At 77.0% G+C, this 12,222-nt stretch overlaps 12 non-coding genes across 12 annotated transcripts; all 12 read right to left on the reverse strand.

Moving 5' to 3' along the window:
• Positions 1-588: 588 nt before the first annotated feature.
• LOC136139915 (5S ribosomal RNA) lies at positions 589-707 on the reverse strand. Its single transcript, XR_010657419.1, has one exon. It is a non-coding gene; the product is annotated as a 5S ribosomal RNA (ribosomal RNA).
• A 901-nt stretch (positions 708-1,608) lies between these two features.
• On the reverse strand, positions 1,609-1,727 carry LOC136139916 (5S ribosomal RNA). Its single transcript, XR_010657420.1, has one exon. It is a non-coding gene; the product is annotated as a 5S ribosomal RNA (ribosomal RNA).
• Positions 1,728-2,651: 924 nt separating this feature from the next.
• On the reverse strand, positions 2,652-2,770 carry LOC136139917 (5S ribosomal RNA). Its single transcript, XR_010657421.1, has one exon. It is a non-coding gene; the product is annotated as a 5S ribosomal RNA (ribosomal RNA).
• Positions 2,771-3,694: 924 nt separating this feature from the next.
• LOC136139918 (5S ribosomal RNA) lies at positions 3,695-3,813 on the reverse strand. The gene has a single exon (XR_010657422.1). It is a non-coding gene; the product is annotated as a 5S ribosomal RNA (ribosomal RNA).
• A 924-nt stretch (positions 3,814-4,737) lies between these two features.
• On the reverse strand, positions 4,738-4,856 carry LOC136139919 (5S ribosomal RNA). Its single transcript, XR_010657423.1, has one exon. It is a non-coding gene; the product is annotated as a 5S ribosomal RNA (ribosomal RNA).
• Positions 4,857-5,780: 924 nt separating this feature from the next.
• LOC136139921 (5S ribosomal RNA) lies at positions 5,781-5,899 on the reverse strand. Its single transcript, XR_010657425.1, has one exon. It is a non-coding gene; the product is annotated as a 5S ribosomal RNA (ribosomal RNA).
• A 901-nt stretch (positions 5,900-6,800) lies between these two features.
• On the reverse strand, positions 6,801-6,919 carry LOC136139922 (5S ribosomal RNA). Its single transcript, XR_010657426.1, has one exon. It is a non-coding gene; the product is annotated as a 5S ribosomal RNA (ribosomal RNA).
• A 901-nt stretch (positions 6,920-7,820) lies between these two features.
• On the reverse strand, positions 7,821-7,939 carry LOC136139924 (5S ribosomal RNA). The gene has a single exon (XR_010657427.1). It is a non-coding gene; the product is annotated as a 5S ribosomal RNA (ribosomal RNA).
• A 924-nt stretch (positions 7,940-8,863) lies between these two features.
• Positions 8,864-8,982, reverse strand: LOC136139925 (5S ribosomal RNA). The gene has a single exon (XR_010657428.1). It is a non-coding gene; the product is annotated as a 5S ribosomal RNA (ribosomal RNA).
• Positions 8,983-9,906: 924 nt separating this feature from the next.
• Positions 9,907-10,025, reverse strand: LOC136139926 (5S ribosomal RNA). Its single transcript, XR_010657429.1, has one exon. It is a non-coding gene; the product is annotated as a 5S ribosomal RNA (ribosomal RNA).
• Positions 10,026-10,926: 901 nt separating this feature from the next.
• LOC136139928 (5S ribosomal RNA) lies at positions 10,927-11,045 on the reverse strand. Its single transcript, XR_010657431.1, has one exon. It is a non-coding gene; the product is annotated as a 5S ribosomal RNA (ribosomal RNA).
• A 901-nt stretch (positions 11,046-11,946) lies between these two features.
• LOC136139929 (5S ribosomal RNA) lies at positions 11,947-12,065 on the reverse strand. Its single transcript, XR_010657432.1, has one exon. It is a non-coding gene; the product is annotated as a 5S ribosomal RNA (ribosomal RNA).
• Positions 12,066-12,222: the final 157 nt, after the last annotated feature.

Raw genomic sequence — 12,222 nt, forward strand, 5'->3', positions numbered from 1 at the left:
GCCGCAGCCCGGGCCGGCCCTGCTGCCCGACAGCAGCTGGCCCGAAGCCACTGGGAGCCACCATTGCGTCGCCACGGCCCCTCAGCCCCGGCAAGGCCACCCTTGCCCGCACACCACCCGCCGAGCTCAGGAGCCCGCCCCTGGTGGCCGGCAGGCCCGGGGAAGCGGCCCCGGCCCTCGATCCCGCTCCCGCACCCGGCCGCGGCGACACGGCGGAGGCGGGGCTTCTGCCGGAGGGAGCTGTGGCGGGACACACCGGCGCACAGGTGGCGGCAGCGGGGCTGGGCGCCAGTGGGGGCGGCCAGGTGCAGGTCGAGGGGCTCGCTGGCCGAAAGGACGGCAACCGGGCCCGCGGCGGATTCTGGGTCCGGGCCAGCCACCCCGGGAGCGTCCGGGGTGCGGCTGCCTTCCGGGGCCGCCTTCTGGCCGCCCGGCCGGCCGGGCCGGCGGGGAGCGGCCCCTCCGGCGCACGCGCGCCGTGGTGGGAGGGGCCTGAGGAGGTGGGGCCTGCAGCGGGGCCCGGCGGGGGCGGAGCCGGCGGCCACCGCCCGCGGGCGAGTAAAGGAGAAGGCGGAGCGGGAGGCAAAAAGCCTACAGCACCCGGTATTCCCAGGCGGTCTCCCATCCAAGTACTAACCAGGCCCGACCCTGCTTAGCTTCCGAGATCAGACGAGATCGGGCGCGTTCAGGGTGGTATGGCCGTAGACGGGGGCGGGGACCGCGGGCTGCCTCTTGAGGCCCAGTTGCGCTGGCGCTGGCGCCTTAGGGCCAGCCAGCCCGGCGGTCAGCCCGCCCAGGCAGGGGGAACGGACGTCTCGGGTATCGGGCGGTGGCGGAGGGTTTGGCCACCACCTCCCAGCCGAGGGCCGGCGTGACCCAGCAAACCCTTCGGCGCTTGGCGCCCCGCCCAAGATCCCGCACGTCGCTCACAGGGACGTGGCCCCGGGGGCTTCGGGGCCCGGGGCCCGCGGTCCCTGGGGCATCGCCCCTGCCCGCCCACGCGGCGCTAGGCGCAGCCCGGCCGCAGCCCGGGCCGGCCCTGCTGCCCGACAGCAGCTGGCCCGAAGCCACTGGGAGCCACCATTGCGTCGCCACGGCCCCTCAGCCCCGGCAAGGCCACCCTTGCCCGCACACCACCCGCCGAGCTCAGGAGCCCGCCCCTGGTGGCCGGCAGGCCCGGGGAAGCGGCCCCGGCCCTCGATCCCGCTCCCGCACCCGGCCGCGGCGACACGGCGGAGGCGGGGCTTCTGCCGGAGGGAGCTGTGGCGGGACACACCGGCGCACAGGTGGCGGCAGCGGGGCTGGGCGCCAGTGGGGGCGGCCAGGTGCAGGTCGAGGGGCTCGCTGGCCGAAAGGACGGCAACCGGGCCCGCGGCGGATTCTGGGTCCGGGCCAGCCACCCCGGGAGCGTCCGGGGTGCGGCTGCCTTCCGGGGCCGCCTTCTGGCCGCCCGGCCGGCCGGGCCGGCGGGGAGCGGCCCCTCCGGCGCACGCGCGCCGTGGTGGGAGGGGCCTGAGGAGGTGGGGCCTGCAGCGGGGCCCGGCGGGGGCGGAGCCGGCGGCCACCGCCCGCGGGCGAGTAAAGGAGAAGGCGGAGCGGGAGGCAAAAAGCCTACAGCACCCGGTATTCCCAGGCGGTCTCCCATCCAAGTACTAACCAGGCCCGACCCTGCTTAGCTTCCGAGATCAGACGAGATCGGGCGCGTTCAGGGTGGTATGGCCGTAGACGGGGGCGGGGACCGCGGGCTGCCTCTTGAGGCCCAGTTGCGCTGGCGCTGGCGCCTTAGGGCCAGCCAGCCCGGCGGTCAGCCCGCCCCGGCGGGACCCCGCCGCCCGCCCAGGCAGGGGGAACGGACGTCTCGGGTATCGGGCGGTGGCGGAGGGTTTGGCCACCACCTCCCAGCCGAGGGCCGGCGTGACCCAGCAAACCCTTCGGCGCTTGGCGCCCCGCCCAAGATCCCGCACGTCGCTCACAGGGACGTGGCCCCGGAGGCTTCGGGGCCCGGGGCCCGCGGTCCCTGGGGCATCGCCCCTGCCCGCCCACGCGGCGCTAGGCGCAGCCCGGCCGCAGCCCGGGCCGGCCCTGCTGCCCCACTGCAGCTGGCCCGAAGCCACTGGGAGCCACCATTGCGTCGCCACGGCCCCTCAGCCCCGGCAAGGCCACCCTTGCCCGCACACCACCCGCCGAGCTCAGGAGCCCGCCCCTGGTGGCCGGCAGGCCCGGGGAAGCGGCCCCGGCCCTCGATCCCGCTCCCGCACCCGGCCGCGGCGACACGGCGGAGGCGGGGCTTCTGCCGGAGGGAGCTGTGGCGGGACACACCGGCGCACAGGTGGCGGCAGCGGGGCTGGGCGCCAGTGGGGGCGGCCAGGTGCAGGTCGAGGGGCTCGCTGGCCGAAAGGACGGCAACCGGGCCCGCGGCGGATTCTGGGTCCGGGCCAGCCACCCCGGGAGCGTCCGGGGTGCGGCTGCCTTCCGGGGCCGCCTTCTGGCCGCCCGGCCGGCCGGGCCGGCGGGGAGCGGCCCCTCCGGCGCACGCGCGCCGTGGTGGGAGGGGCCTGAGGAGGTGGGGCCTGCAGCGGGGCCCGGCGGGGGCGGAGCCGGCGGCCACCGCCCGCGGGCGAGTAAAGGAGAAGGCGGAGCGGGAGGCAAAAAGCCTACAGCACCCGGTATTCCCAGGCGGTCTCCCATCCAAGTACTAACCAGGCCCGACCCTGCTTAGCTTCCGAGATCAGACGAGATCGGGCGCGTTCAGGGTGGTATGGCCGTAGACGGGGGCGGGGACCGCGGGCTGCCTCTTGAGGCCCAGTTGCGCTGGCGCTGGCGCCTTAGGGCCAGCCAGCCCGGCGGTCAGCCCGCCCCGGCGGGACCCCGCCGCCCGCCCAGGCAGGGGGAACGGACGTCTCGGGTATCGGGCGGTGGCGGAGGGTTTGGCCACCACCTCCCAGCCGAGGGCCGGCGTGACCCAGCAAACCCTTCGGCGCTTGGCGCCCCGCCCAAGATCCCGCACGTCGCTCACAGGGACGTGGCCCCGGGGGCTTCGGGGCCCGGGGCCCGCGGTCCCTGGGGCATCGCCCCTGCCCGCCCACGCGGCGCTAGGCGCAGCCCGGCCGCAGCCCGGGCCGGCCCTGCTGCCCGACAGCAGCTGGCCCGAAGCCACTGGGAGCCACCATTGCGTCGCCACGGCCCCTCAGCCCCGGCAAGGCCACCCTTGCCCGCACACCACCCGCCGAGCTCAGGAGCCCGCCCCTGGTGGCCGGCAGGCCCGGGGAAGCGGCCCCGGCCCTCGATCCCGCTCCCGCACCCGGCCGCGGCGACACGGCGGAGGCGGGGCTTCTGCCGGAGGGAGCTGTGGCGGGACACACCGGCGCACAGGTGGCGGCAGCGGGGCTGGGCGCCAGTGGGGGCGGCCAGGTGCAGGTCGAGGGGCTCGCTGGCCGAAAGGACGGCAACCGGGCCCGCGGCGGATTCTGGGTCCGGGCCAGCCACCCCGGGAGCGTCCGGGGTGCGGCTGCCTTCCGGGGCCGCCTTCTGGCCGCCCGGCCGGCCGGGCCGGCGGGGAGCGGCCCCTCCGGCGCACGCGCGCCGTGGTGGGAGGGGCCTGAGGAGGTGGGGCCTGCAGCGGGGCCCGGCGGGGGCGGAGCCGGCGGCCACCGCCCGCGGGCGAGTAAAGGAGAAGGCGGAGCGGGAGGCAAAAAGCCTACAGCACCCGGTATTCCCAGGCGGTCTCCCATCCAAGTACTAACCAGGCCCGACCCTGCTTAGCTTCCGAGATCAGACGAGATCGGGCGCGTTCAGGGTGGTATGGCCGTAGACGGGGGCGGGGACCGCGGGCTGCCTCTTGAGGCCCAGTTGCGCTGGCGCTGGCGCCTTAGGGCCAGCCAGCCCGGCGGTCAGCCCGCCCCGGCGGGACCCCGCCGCCCGCCCAGGCAGGGGGAACGGACGTCTCGGGTATCGGGCGGTGGCGGAGGGTTTGGCCACCACCTCCCAGCCGAGGGCCGGCGTGACCCAGCAAACCCTTCGGCGCTTGGCGCCCCGCCCAAGATCCCGCACGTCGCTCACAGGGACGTGGCCCCGGAGGCTTCGGGGCCCGGGGCCCGCGGTCCCTGGGGCATCGCCCCTGCCCGCCCACGCGGCGCTAGGCGCAGCCCGGCCGCAGCCCGGGCCGGCCCTGCTGCCCCACTGCAGCTGGCCCGAAGCCACTGGGAGCCACCATTGCGTCGCCACGGCCCCTCAGCCCCGGCAAGGCCACCCTTGCCCGCACACCACCCGCCGAGCTCAGGAGCCCGCCCCTGGTGGCCGGCAGGCCCGGGGAAGCGGCCCCGGCCCTCGATCCCGCTCCCGCACCCGGCCGCGGCGACACGGCGGAGGCGGGGCTTCTGCCGGAGGGAGCTGTGGCGGGACACACCGGCGCACAGGTGGCGGCAGCGGGGCTGGGCGCCAGTGGGGGCGGCCAGGTGCAGGTCGAGGGGCTCGCTGGCCGAAAGGACGGCAACCGGGCCCGCGGCGGATTCTGGGTCCGGGCCAGCCACCCCGGGAGCGTCCGGGGTGCGGCTGCCTTCCGGGGCCGCCTTCTGGCCGCCCGGCCGGCCGGGCCGGCGGGGAGCGGCCCCTCCGGCGCACGCGCGCCGTGGTGGGAGGGGCCTGAGGAGGTGGGGCCTGCAGCGGGGCCCGGCGGGGGCGGAGCCGGCGGCCACCGCCCGCGGGCGAGTAAAGGAGAAGGCGGAGCGGGAGGCAAAAAGCCTACAGCACCCGGTATTCCCAGGCGGTCTCCCATCCAAGTACTAACCAGGCCCGACCCTGCTTAGCTTCCGAGATCAGACGAGATCGGGCGCGTTCAGGGTGGTATGGCCGTAGACGGGGGCGGGGACCGCGGGCTGCCTCTTGAGGCCCAGTTGCGCTGGCGCTGGCGCCTTAGGGCCAGCCAGCCCGGCGGTCAGCCCGCCCCGGCGGGACCCCGCCGCCCGCCCAGGCAGGGGGAACGGACGTCTCGGGTATCGGGCGGTGGCGGAGGGTTTGGCCACCACCTCCCAGCCGAGGGCCGGCGTGACCCAGCAAACCCTTCGGCGCTTGGCGCCCCGCCCAAGATCCCGCACGTCGCTCACAGGGACGTGGCCCCGGAGGCTTCGGGGCCCGGGCCCCGCGGTCCCTGGGGCATCGCCCCTGCCCGCCCACGCGGCGCTAGGCGCAGCCCGGCCGCAGCCCGGGCCGGCCCTGCTGCCCCACTGCAGCTGGCCCGAAGCCACTGGGAGCCACCATTGCGTCGCCACGGCCCCTCAGCCCCGGCAAGGCCACCCTTGCCCGCACACCACCCGCCGAGCTCAGGAGCCCGCCCCTGGTGGCCGGCAGGCCCGGGGAAGCGGCCCCGGCCCTCGATCCCGCTCCCGCACCCGGCCGCGGCGACACGGCGGAGGCGGGGCTTCTGCCGGAGGGAGCTGTGGCGGGACACACCGGCGCACAGGTGGCGGCAGCGGGGCTGGGCGCCAGTGGGGGCGGCCAGGTGCAGGTCGAGGGGCTCGCTGGCCGAAAGGACGGCAACCGGGCCCGCGGCGGATTCTGGGTCCGGGCCAGCCACCCCGGGAGCGTCCGGGGTGCGGCTGCCTTCCGGGGCCGCCTTCTGGCCGCCCGGCCGGCCGGGCCGGCGGGGAGCGGCCCCTCCGGCGCACGCGCGCCGTGGTGGGAGGGGCCTGAGGAGGTGGGGCCTGCAGCGGGGCCCGGCGGGGGCGGAGCCGGCGGCCACCGCCCGCGGGCGAGTAAAGGAGAAGGCGGAGCGGGAGGCAAAAAGCCTACAGCACCCGGTATTCCCAGGCGGTCTCCCATCCAAGTACTAACCAGGCCCGACCCTGCTTAGCTTCCGAGATCAGACGAGATCGGGCGCGTTCAGGGTGGTATGGCCGTAGACGGGGGCGGGGACCGCGGGCTGCCTCTTGAGGCCCAGTTGCGCTGGCGCTGGCGCCTTAGGGCCAGCCAGCCCGGCGGTCAGCCCGCCCAGGCAGGGGGAACGGACGTCTCGGGTATCGGGCGGTGGCGGAGGGTTTGGCCACCACCTCCCAGCCGAGGGCCGGCGTGACCCAGCAAACCCTTCGGCGCTTGGCGCCCCGCCCAAGATCCCGCACGTCGCTCACAGGGACGTGGCCCCGGGGGCTTCGGGGCCCGGGGCCCGCGGTCCCTGGGGCATCGCCCCTGCCCGCCCACGCGGCGCTAGGCGCAGCCCGGCCGCAGCCCGGGCCGGCCCTGCTGCCCGACAGCAGCTGGCCCGAAGCCACTGGGAGCCACCATTGCGTCGCCACGGCCCCTCAGCCCCGGCAAGGCCACCCTTGCCCGCACACCACCCGCCGAGCTCAGGAGCCCGCCCCTGGTGGCCGGCAGGCCCGGGGAAGCGGCCCCGGCCCTCGATCCCGCTCCCGCACCCGGCCGCGGCGACACGGCGGAGGCGGGGCTTCTGCCGGAGGGAGCTGTGGCGGGACACACCGGCGCACAGGTGGCGGCAGCGGGGCTGGGCGCCAGTGGGGGCGGCCAGGTGCAGGTCGAGGGGCTCGCTGGCCGAAAGGACGGCAACCGGGCCCGCGGCGGATTCTGGGTCCGGGCCAGCCACCCCGGGAGCGTCCGGGGTGCGGCTGCCTTCCGGGGCCGCCTTCTGGCCGCCCTGCCGGCCGGGCCGGCGGGGAGCGGCCCCTCCGGCGCACGCGCGCCGTGGTGGGAGGGGCCTGAGGAGGTGGGGCCTGCAGCGGGGCCCGGCGGGGGCGGAGCCGGCGGCCACCGCCCGCGGGCGAGTAAAGGAGAAGGCGGAGCGGGAGGCAAAAAGCCTACAGCACCCGGTATTCCCAGGCGGTCTCCCATCCAAGTACTAACCAGGCCCGACCCTGCTTAGCTTCCGAGATCAGACGAGATCGGGCGCGTTCAGGGTGGTATGGCCGTAGACGGGGGCGGGGACCGCGGGCTGCCTCTTGAGGCCCAGTTGCGCTGGCGCTGGCGCCTTAGGGCCAGCCAGCCCGGCGGTCAGCCCGCCCAGGCAGGGGGAACGGACGTCTCGGGTATCGGGCGGTGGCGGAGGGTTTGGCCACCACCTCCCAGCCGAGGGCCGGCGTGACCCAGCAAACCCTTCGGCGCTTGGCGCCCCGCCCAAGATCCCGCACGTCGCTCACAGGGACGTGGCCCCGGGGGCTTCGGGGCCCGGGGCCCGCGGTCCCTGGGGCATCGCCCCTGCCCGCCCACGCGGCGCTAGGCGCAGCCCGGCCGCAGCCCGGGCCGGCCCTGCTGCCCGACAGCAGCTGGCCCGAAGCCACTGGGAGCCACCATTGCGTCGCCACGGCCCCTCAGCCCCGGCAAGGCCACCCTTGCCCGCACACCACCCGCCGAGCTCAGGAGCCCGCCCCTGGTGGCCGGCAGGCCCGGGGAAGCGGCCCCGGCCCTCGATCCCGCTCCCGCACCCGGCCGCGGCGACACGGCGGAGGCGGGGCTTCTGCCGGAGGGAGCTGTGGCGGGACACACCGGCGCACAGGTGGCGGCAGCGGGGCTGGGCGCCAGTGGGGGCGGCCAGGTGCAGGTCGAGGGGCTCGCTGGCCGAAAGGACGGCAACCGGGCCCGCGGCGGATTCTGGGTCCGGGCCAGCCACCCCGGGAGCGTCCGGGGTGCGGCTGCCTTCCGGGGCCGCCTTCTGGCCGCCCGGCCGGCCGGGCCGGCGGGGAGCGGCCCCTCCGGCGCACGCGCGCCGTGGTGGGAGGGGCCTGAGGAGGTGGGGCCTGCAGCGGGGCCCGGCGGGGGCGGAGCCGGCGGCCACCGCCCGCGGGCGAGTAAAGGAGAAGGCGGAGCGGGAGGCAAAAAGCCTACAGCACCCGGTATTCCCAGGCGGTCTCCCATCCAAGTACTAACCAGGCCCGACCCTGCTTAGCTTCCGAGATCAGACGAGATCGGGCGCGTTCAGGGTGGTATGGCCGTAGACGGGGGCGGGGACCGCGGGCTGCCTCTTGAGGCCCAGTTGCGCTGGCGCTGGCGCCTTAGGGCCAGCCAGCCCGGCGGTCAGCCCGCCCCGGCGGGACCCCGCCGCCCGCCCAGGCAGGGGGAACGGACGTCTCGGGTATCGGGCGGTGGCGGAGGGTTTGGCCACCACCTCCCAGCCGAGGGCCGGCGTGACCCAGCAAACCCTTCGGCGCTTGGCGCCCCGCCCAAGATCCCGCACGTCGCTCACAGGGACGTGGCCCCGGGGGCTTCGGGGCCCGGGGCCCGCGGTCCCTGGGGCATCGCCCCTGCCCGCCCACGCGGCGCTAGGCGCAGCCCGGCCGCAGCCCGGGCCGGCCCTGCTGCCCGACAGCAGCTGGCCCGAAGCCACTGGGAGCCACCATTGCGTCGCCACGGCCCCTCAGCCCCGGCAAGGCCACCCTTGCCCGCACACCACCCGCCGAGCTCAGGAGCCCGCCCCTGGTGGCCGGCAGGCCCGGGGAAGCGGCCCCGGCCCTCGATCCCGCTCCCGCACCCGGCCGCGGCGACACGGCGGAGGCGGGGCTTCTGCCGGAGGGAGCTGTGGCGGGACACACCGGCGCACAGGTGGCGGCAGCGGGGCTGGGCGCCAGTGGGGGCGGCCAGGTGCAGGTCGAGGGGCTCGCTGGCCGAAAGGACGGCAACCGGGCCCGCGGCGGATTCTGGGTCCGGGCCAGCCACCCCGGGAGCGTCCGGGGTGCGGCTGCCTTCCGGGGCCGCCTTCTGGCCGCCCGGCCGGCCGGGCCGGCGGGGAGCGGCCCCTCCGGCGCACGCGCGCCGTGGTGGGAGGGGCCTGAGGAGGTGGGGCCTGCAGCGGGGCCCGGCGGGGGCGGAGCCGGCGGCCACCGCCCGCGGGCGAGTAAAGGAGAAGGCGGAGCGGGAGGCAAAAAGCCTACAGCACCCGGTATTCCCAGGCGGTCTCCCATCCAAGTACTAACCAGGCCCGACCCTGCTTAGCTTCCGAGATCAGACGAGATCGGGCGCGTTCAGGGTGGTATGGCCGTAGACGGGGGCGGGGACCGCGGGCTGCCTCTTGAGGCCCAGTTGCGCTGGCGCTGGCGCCTTAGGGCCAGCCAGCCCGGCGGTCAGCCCGCCCCGGCGGGACCCCGCCGCCCGCCCAGGCAGGGGGAACGGACGTCTCGGGTATCGGGCGGTGGCGGAGGGTTTGGCCACCACCTCCCAGCCGAGGGCCGGCGTGACCCAGCAAACCCTTCGGCGCTTGGCGCCCCGCCCAAGATCCCGCACGTCGCTCACAGGGACGTGGCCCCGGGGGCTTCGGGGCCCGGGGCCCGCGGTCCCTGGGGCATCGCCCCTGCCCGCCCACGCGGCGCTAGGCGCAGCCCGGCCGCAGCCCGGGCCGGCCCTGCTGCCCGACAGCAGCTGGCCCGAAGCCACTGGGAGCCACCATTGCGTCGCCACGGCCCCTCAGCCCCGGCAAGGCCACCCTTGCCCGCACACCACCCGCCGAGCTCAGGAGCCCGCCCCTGGTGGCCGGCAGGCCCGGGGAAGCGGCCCCGGCCCTCGATCCCGCTCCCGCACCCGGCCGCGGCGACACGGCGGAGGCGGGGCTTCTGCCGGAGGGAGCTGTGGCGGGACACACCGGCGCACAGGTGGCGGCAGCGGGGCTGGGCGCCAGTGGGGGCGGCCAGGTGCAGGTCGAGGGGCTCGCTGGCCGAAAGGACGGCAACCGGGCCCGCGGCGGATTCTGGGTCCGGGCCAGCCACCCCGGGAGCGTCCGGGGTGCGGCTGCCTTCCGGGGCCGCCTTCTGGCCGCCCGGCCGGCCGGGCCGGCGGGGAGCGGCCCCTCCGGCGCACGCGCGCCGTGGTGGGAGGGGCCTGAGGAGGTGGGGCCTGCAGCGGGGCCCGGCGGGGGCGGAGCCGGCGGCCACCGCCCGCGGGCGAGTAAAGGAGAAGGCGGAGCGGGAGGCAAAAAGCCTACAGCACCCGGTATTCCCAGGCGGTCTCCCATCCAAGTACTAACCAGGCCCGACCCTGCTTAGCTTCCGAGATCAGACGAGATCGGGCGCGTTCAGGGTGGTATGGCCGTAGACGGGGGCGGGGACCGCGGGCTGCCTCTTGAGGCCCAGTTGCGCTGGCGCTGGCGCCTTAGGGCCAGCCAGCCCGGCGGTCAGCCCGCCCAGGCAGGGGGAACGGACGTCTCGGGTATCGGGCGGTGGCGGAGGGTTTGGCCACCACCTCCCAGCCGAGGGCCGGCGTGACCCAGCAAACCCTTCGGCGCTTGGCGCCCCGCCCAAGATCCCGCACGTCGCTCACAGGGACGTGGCCCCGGGGGCTTCGGGGCCCGGGGCCCGCGGTCCCTGGGGCATCGCCCCTGCCCGCCCACGCGGCGCTAGGCGCAGCCCGGCCGCAGCCCGGGCCGGCCCTGCTGCCCGACAGCAGCTGGCCCGAAGCCACTGGGAGCCACCATTGCGTCGCCACGGCCCCTCAGCCCCGGCAAGGCCACCCTTGCCCGCACACCACCCGCCGAGCTCAGGAGCCCGCCCCTGGTGGCCGGCAGGCCCGGGGAAGCGGCCCCGGCCCTCGATCCCGCTCCCGCACCCGGCCGCGGCGACACGGCGGAGGCGGGGCTTCTGCCGGAGGGAGCTGTGGCGGGACACACCGGCGCACAGGTGGCGGCAGCGGGGCTGGGCGCCAGTGGGGGCGGCCAGGTGCAGGTCGAGGGGCTCGCTGGCCGAAAGGACGGCAACCGGGCCCGCGGCGGATTCTGGGTCCGGGCCAGCCACCCCGGGAGCGTCCGGGGTGCGGCTGCCTTCCGGGGCCGCCTTCTGGCCGCCCGGCCGGCCGGGCCGGCGGGGAGCGGCCCCTCCGGCGCACGCGCGCCGTGGTGGGAGGGGCCTGAGGAGGTGGGGCCTGCAGCGGGGCCCGGCGGGGGCGGAGCCGGCGGCCACCGCCCGCGGGCGAGTAAAGGAGAAGGCGGAGCGGGAGGCAAAAAGCCTACAGCACCCGGTATTCCCAGGCGGTCTCCCATCCAAGTACTAACCAGGCCCGACCCTGCTTAGCTTCCGAGATCAGACGAGATCGGGCGCGTTCAGGGTGGTATGGCCGTAGACGGGGGCGGGGACCGCGGGCTGCCTCTTGAGGCCCAGTTGCGCTGGCGCTGGCGCCTTAGGGCCAGCCAGCCCGGCGGTCAGCCCGCCCAGGCAGGGGGAACGGACGTCTCGGGTATCGGGCGGTGGCGGAGGGTTTGGCCACCACCTCCCAGCCGAGGGCCGGCGTGACCCAGCAAACCCTTCGGCGCTTGGCGCCCCGCCCAAGATCCCGCACGTCGCTCACAGGGACGTGGCCCCGGAGGCTTCGGGGCCCGGGGCCCGCGGTCCCTGGGGCATCGCCCCTGCCCGCCCACGCGGCGCTAGGCGCAGCCCGGCCGCAGCCCGGGCCGGCCCTGCTGCCCGACTGCAGCTGGCCCGAAGCCACTGGGAGCCACCATTGCGTCGCCACGGCCCCTCAGCCCCGGCAAGGCCACCCTTGCCCGCACACCACCCGCCGAGCTCAGGAGCCCGCCCCTGGTGGCCGGCAGGCCCGGGGAAGCGGCCCCGGCCCTCGATCCCGCTCCCGCACCCGGCCGCGGCGACACGGCGGAGGCGGGGCTTCTGCCGGAGGGAGCTGTGGCGGGACACACCGGCGCACAGGTGGCGGCAGCGGGGCTGGGCGCCAGTGGGGGCGGCCAGGTGCAGGTCGAGGGGCTCGCTGGCCGAAAGGACGGCAACCGGGCCCGCGGCGGATTCTGGGTCCGGGCCAGCCACCCCGGGAGCGTCCGGGGTGCGGCTGCCTTCCGGGGCCGCCTTCTGGCCGCCCGGCCGGCCGGGCCGGCGGGGAGCGGCCCCTCCGGCGCACGCGCGCCGTGGTGGGAGGGGCCTGAGGAGGTGGGGCCTGCAGCGGGGCCCGGCGGGGGCGGAGCCGGCGGCCACCGCCCGCGGGCGAGTAAAGGAGAAGGCGGAGCGGGAGGCAAAAAGCCTACAGCACCCGGTATTCCCAGGCGGTCTCCCATCCAAGTACTAACCAGGCCCGACCCTGCTTAGCTTCCGAGATCAGACGAGATCGGGCGCGTTCAGGGTGGTATGGCCGTAGACGGGGGCGGGGACCGCGGGCTGCCTCTTGAGGCCCAGTTGCGCTGGCGCTGGCGCCTTAGGGCCAGCCAGCCCGGCGGTCAGCCCGCCCCGGCGGGACCCCGCCGCCCGCCCAGGCAGGGGGAACGGACGTCTCGGGTATCGGGCGGTGGCGGAGGGT

Source organism: Phocoena phocoena, chromosome 19, assembly GCF_963924675.1.
Source record: "Phocoena phocoena chromosome 19, mPhoPho1.1, whole genome shotgun sequence".
Lineage (NCBI taxonomy): Eukaryota > Metazoa > Chordata > Mammalia > Artiodactyla > Phocoenidae > Phocoena > Phocoena phocoena.